Source organism: Pinus tabuliformis, chromosome 4_2 (assembly GCF_031772625.1).
Source record: "Pinus tabuliformis cultivar Carrire ecotype Pingquan chromosome 4_2, CPIR1, whole genome shotgun sequence".
NCBI classification, from domain to species: Eukaryota; Viridiplantae; Streptophyta; class Pinopsida; order Pinales; family Pinaceae; genus Pinus; species Pinus tabuliformis.
In genome coordinates, this window is record NC_142304.1 from 402,526,917 (window position 1) to 402,531,698 (window position 4,782).

At 37.5% G+C, this 4,782-nt stretch overlaps 1 pseudogene; it reads left to right on the forward strand.

Annotated features, from left to right (window-relative positions):
- Window positions 1-2,488: 2,488 nt before the first annotated feature.
- On the forward strand, window positions 2,489-3,754 carry LOC149169657 (tobamovirus multiplication protein 1 pseudogene; annotated as a pseudogene).
- The last annotated feature ends 1,028 nt before the right edge of the window (window positions 3,755-4,782 follow it).

A 4,782-nucleotide genomic window follows, 5' to 3' on the forward strand; every position in this document is an offset into this window, starting at 1 on the left:
ACAATGGACAATGGTGTGAATGACCAGGAATTGTTAATGATGCTAGTATGATAATTGACTAACATTGAGAAACCTTGTTACTGATGATGATTGAGTATGGCAGGAAACCATCAGAGGCACTCACATATGACATGTCGATGACACCTAATTTGATGAAAATTTATATTACTTTATCTTTGAAAGTCTAAGTCGATCTTGGAATCTGCCATATATGTTTAACTATATTCTGATGATATATTAATGGTTGCAGGCACAGATTAGTTGCTTGACCGAATGACTCACATATGGGTGATGGGGTTGTACAAGTGGATGGAACTACATGGGAGGGGTGGGACAGAGTCCCTGATCTCACCCACTAGCACTCCCGCTGTGACTTGGGCTGGAAGGGTTGAAACACCTTCGCCTTGAAGATCACGATGCCATGAGGGCAGGTTCCAAAGTTGGGTCACTCATGAGGACTTTACCGGGGGGCGCGCATCAAGGCGGATTCCTTGATCCCCGACACCATTAGTTTCACTATAGCAGGCAACATAAGAGATGATAGTGGTCTATGACGTTGCATTATACTTTCCCCTCATAATCACTGGATGCTTGAAGGGCAAGTGGTGTGGCACCCTTGGAACTTCAGGGGAATTTCTTGAAGGGCACGACCAACTTGGCACCCTTGGCATCACAAATAAACTATTAGGTGTGGCACCCTTGGAACTTCTAGGGAATTTCTTGAAGGGCACAACCAAACTGGCACCCTTGACATCACAAATAGACTATTAGGTGTGGCACCCTTGGAGCTTCTAGGGAAGTTCTTGAGGGGCACAACCAAACTAGCATCCTTGACATCACAAATAAGCTATTAGGTGTGGCACCCTTGGAACTTCTAGGGAAGTTCTTGAAGGGCACAACCACACTTGGCATCCTTGGAATCATTAAAAATAAATAATAATAAATAAATATAAGCAAGGAATGAAAACTAGGTAAATTTACATCAAGGGTAAATGATGATTAGAAACCAATGTAATTAAATCAAAAATAAAACTTGGAATAAGGAGGATCATAGGAAGAATTAAAATAGAGTACCTTAAAAACTCTACCCTTCCCATTTTGGAAAATACTAGGAAGATTATGTGGTTTAATTAGGAAAAAGGGGAAAGACAAACATAATGGTAAGGATAAAGATTAATACTAAACTAATTTAAACCTAATTAAGAAAAGGGGAAGGTGAATTAAAATGAGAATAATAAATTAAATTTAGAGAAATGTAGAGAAGCTCCATGTGTCAACAACCAACATAAGAATATCCATCTAGGAGATAACCTGAGTTAAATTAGGGAGTAGATTGGGGATAAAATCTTGACTCATTAATTTACTTCAAGTAATGAACACAAATTAAGGAATAAAAGGGGGGAATAAAGAGACAACTAGGAGAAGAAATAGGAATCTTGTTGAGGTGAGGAAAATATTAGTTTTAAATAAAAAATTAAGTAAATAATTTTGGGAGACCCTTGATGTGAGAATGACACATGGGTGGGTGAATAATCAAGCTATTGAATTATAAAAAAAAAATTAATTATGCATGACATGACAAGTGTCACCTATGAGGACTCCTATAAAAGAAGGGGCAAGCCATGGGAGAAGGGACGATTGGGAACCCTATTGTTGGATGGATGAGATGATGTCAGAGCAGTGATTACGAAGCTATAGTGAGTTTGGTGAGGTAGAGGATGTTAGAGAGGGGACTCTGGAGCCAAGGTGAGCTCTCCTCTACCAGCTAGTGCTTTCCTCCATTGTACAACCCCATTGCAGCTCGGGGGTCCGCGGGGAAGAAGTGTACCCACGGAGTAGGCTGGGAGGTTAACCGGTGGGTCTTCGCATTCGAATCAACTGCGTCATCATTCACTCGCGGAGGTGACCAGCTACAAGGGAATACCAGCAACAGCAGAGCAAGTGGAGTCTCGCCTTCTGGTGAACGGTACATATGTATTTCATTACTATTGATCTTAGTTAAAAGTATGAAAATGTTATGATATGTTTCCTGAAATGAGTGGCAGGAATGTGTGTGCTAAATAAATTTGAATTTCAATGCGTTTCTTTTCTGGTTGTATTTGTTGTTTAAAAAAAAAAAAAAAGTATATAGTCTGGATTAGGTCCTCACACTTGGTATCAGAGCACAAGTTGAACCCTTGAGGCCTATGGGCCCATGCATGCATAACTAGTTTTGTTTTCTATGTGAGTATTTCTCTAAAATCAAATTACTCAAGTTTCAAAAAAAAAAAAAAATGTGCAAATTAGGAACATTTTAAGAGCTCTATATTGTATTATGATCCAAATTCATGGATAGAAATGGAGTGGATTTATGTCACAGATCAGAAATAGAGACATCAAGCCAATAACCTCAGAAATCTGGGTCTCAAGTGCTTTCGAGCCTTTAGAGTTTCCGAATAAGTCTATAGTTGTTAGGTAACTTACGCAGGTTTTTTTTGGATTTAGAACCATGGGAAGGGATGTGTTATTCTAGCATAGGTTTTGGCATGAGGGTATAATAAAGTTAGAGGCGGCCTCGGATTGGTGGGATGAAGTTGATGAATCCTAGAAGTGGCAGGACGGCATTTATTACACCCTCTGTGCTGCTTATTCCCTGGTTGCAGCGGTGGCTCTGATACAACTCATTCGTATTCAATTGCGGGTACCAGAGTATGGGTGGACAATGCAAAAGATTTTTCATTTTATGAATGTTATTGTAAATGGAGTACGCGCTATACTCTTTGGATTTCATAAAGATATATTCATTCTGAGGCCAAAGGTTTTAACAGTTGTTCTGCTAGATCTTCTCGGTCTTGTGTTCTTTTCTACATATACATTACTTGTCTAGTTTGGGCTGAGATTTATTATCAGGCAAGAAGCCTTTCTACAGATAGTCTTTGGCCTGCCTACTACATAATCAATGGTGGTATATATTTTATACAGGCATGCATCTGGATATACCTTGGGGTAGAAGATAACAGTGCATCTGAGGTAGTTGCAAAACTATTCTTTGCAGTTGTATCACTCTTTGTTGCGCTGGTTTTCTTATTTTATGGTGGAAGGCTTTTCTTTATGCTTAGGCGTTTCCCAATTGAATCAAAAGGCCGGAGAAAGAAACTAAATGAGGTTGGCTTTGTTACAGTTATATGCTTCACTTTCTTTGTCGTAAGGTGCATTGTGGTTGCTGTTTCTGCATTTGACAAGAATGCAGACCTTGATGTTTTGGACCATCCTATTCTTAATTTCATTTACTACATGTTGGTAGAGATTCTTCCATCAGCACTGGTCCTTTTCATCCTCCGAAAGCTACCCCCAAAGCGAATGTCAAATCAGTATCACCCAATTCATTGAAGATGATAAATCTGTCAAACTGCCTTCGGCTGTTAGATCCTTGATCCACCAAGGAGGATAATTGCTGGATTGCATTACCTGTTTTGGTCTTTCTAATTAATTAATTTGTAGTGGTGCATCAACAGGATGATGATGTCCGAGTAATGATGTAGGTGGTGGTGCGTGTATTTAGTATTTTTGGAGAGATGGTGTACATTGTTAAGAGGTTGTGCTGAGGAAGTTGAATGTCATTTTTTTTCCTTCTGTATGTTGTAATGCGTTAGGGAGTTGATTTATTTTCAACACAGAAATCTAGTTACTAGGGCTCTTGAATATTTTGAAAGTTACTAAACCATTATTGTGTGTTTAAATTTTCAGAAGTGGTTGTTCATTTTGAACTTATACATATATTAGAGTAACAGGACCAGGCTCTCTGAAGAGAGGTGTGCATTTTTGGTGGAATGAAAATTTTGCAACGCATCTGAGTAATGTCGAGGTTATATTAATATTCATATTCAGGTCATTGCTTTATTTTTCTTGTTTCGTAATAATCTTTTCTCCAGCTTTACATTGTTGCAGATACTTTAGTGGGCAATTTTATATGGGAATTTGGTTCTATTCTTGGACTTCAGATCCTTGCTTAGTAAATAAAAAATTTCAAGCACTCCATCAATATTATATAATTAGAACAACATTCTTAACATTCTAGCAAGGTTGGGATTCTGCCTTTCTCTTTAATTAAACAATTGTACTCCTAGTACCGACAGGGACTCTGCCCATTTTCTCAAGTGCGTGCATGAATTTGTAAAGGCAACGACACTACCATTGCCTGTATTGCCTGGGTTAAACGGATGAATGATTCATGTTTATTTGGCAAGAGATTTATCAATAAATAGTGGTGAAACTAGTAAGACACATAGCAATGCTTCAACATAAAAATAAAAATTATGAAAAGTTATGAAAGGAATATGTTATTTAAAGCATCTAGCGTAGTGAATTATAAATGAAGGAATTCAACTATATTTAGATATCAACTATATTAGTAGGTTGAATGAAATTCGATATGCAATAGAAAAATTAGAGTGATATTGTAGAAGGTTGGTGGGCCCATAACCCAGAGTTTTAACAAACAAACAAAAAAAAATATATGTATATAGTCTAGATATGGTCCTTACACTTGGTCTTTTGGATTTAAATTTTTATAGGAAGAGACTTCTCATGTGTGAATTTGGAATATTTGCAGTAAGAATATTATTGCATTTAACGAGCTTGGAAGTTGTTAATCTATTTATTTCATGTGTATAATGTTAATTGTTTCTGCTCTCCATGCATTGAATTTCTCTGCACATTGTTGTGAAAAGTTAGTCATCTTGAAAAAAACTGCCATATTTAAGCATTGTGTCTGCAATGTTGTTCAGGGAGATAGTTGTGCTT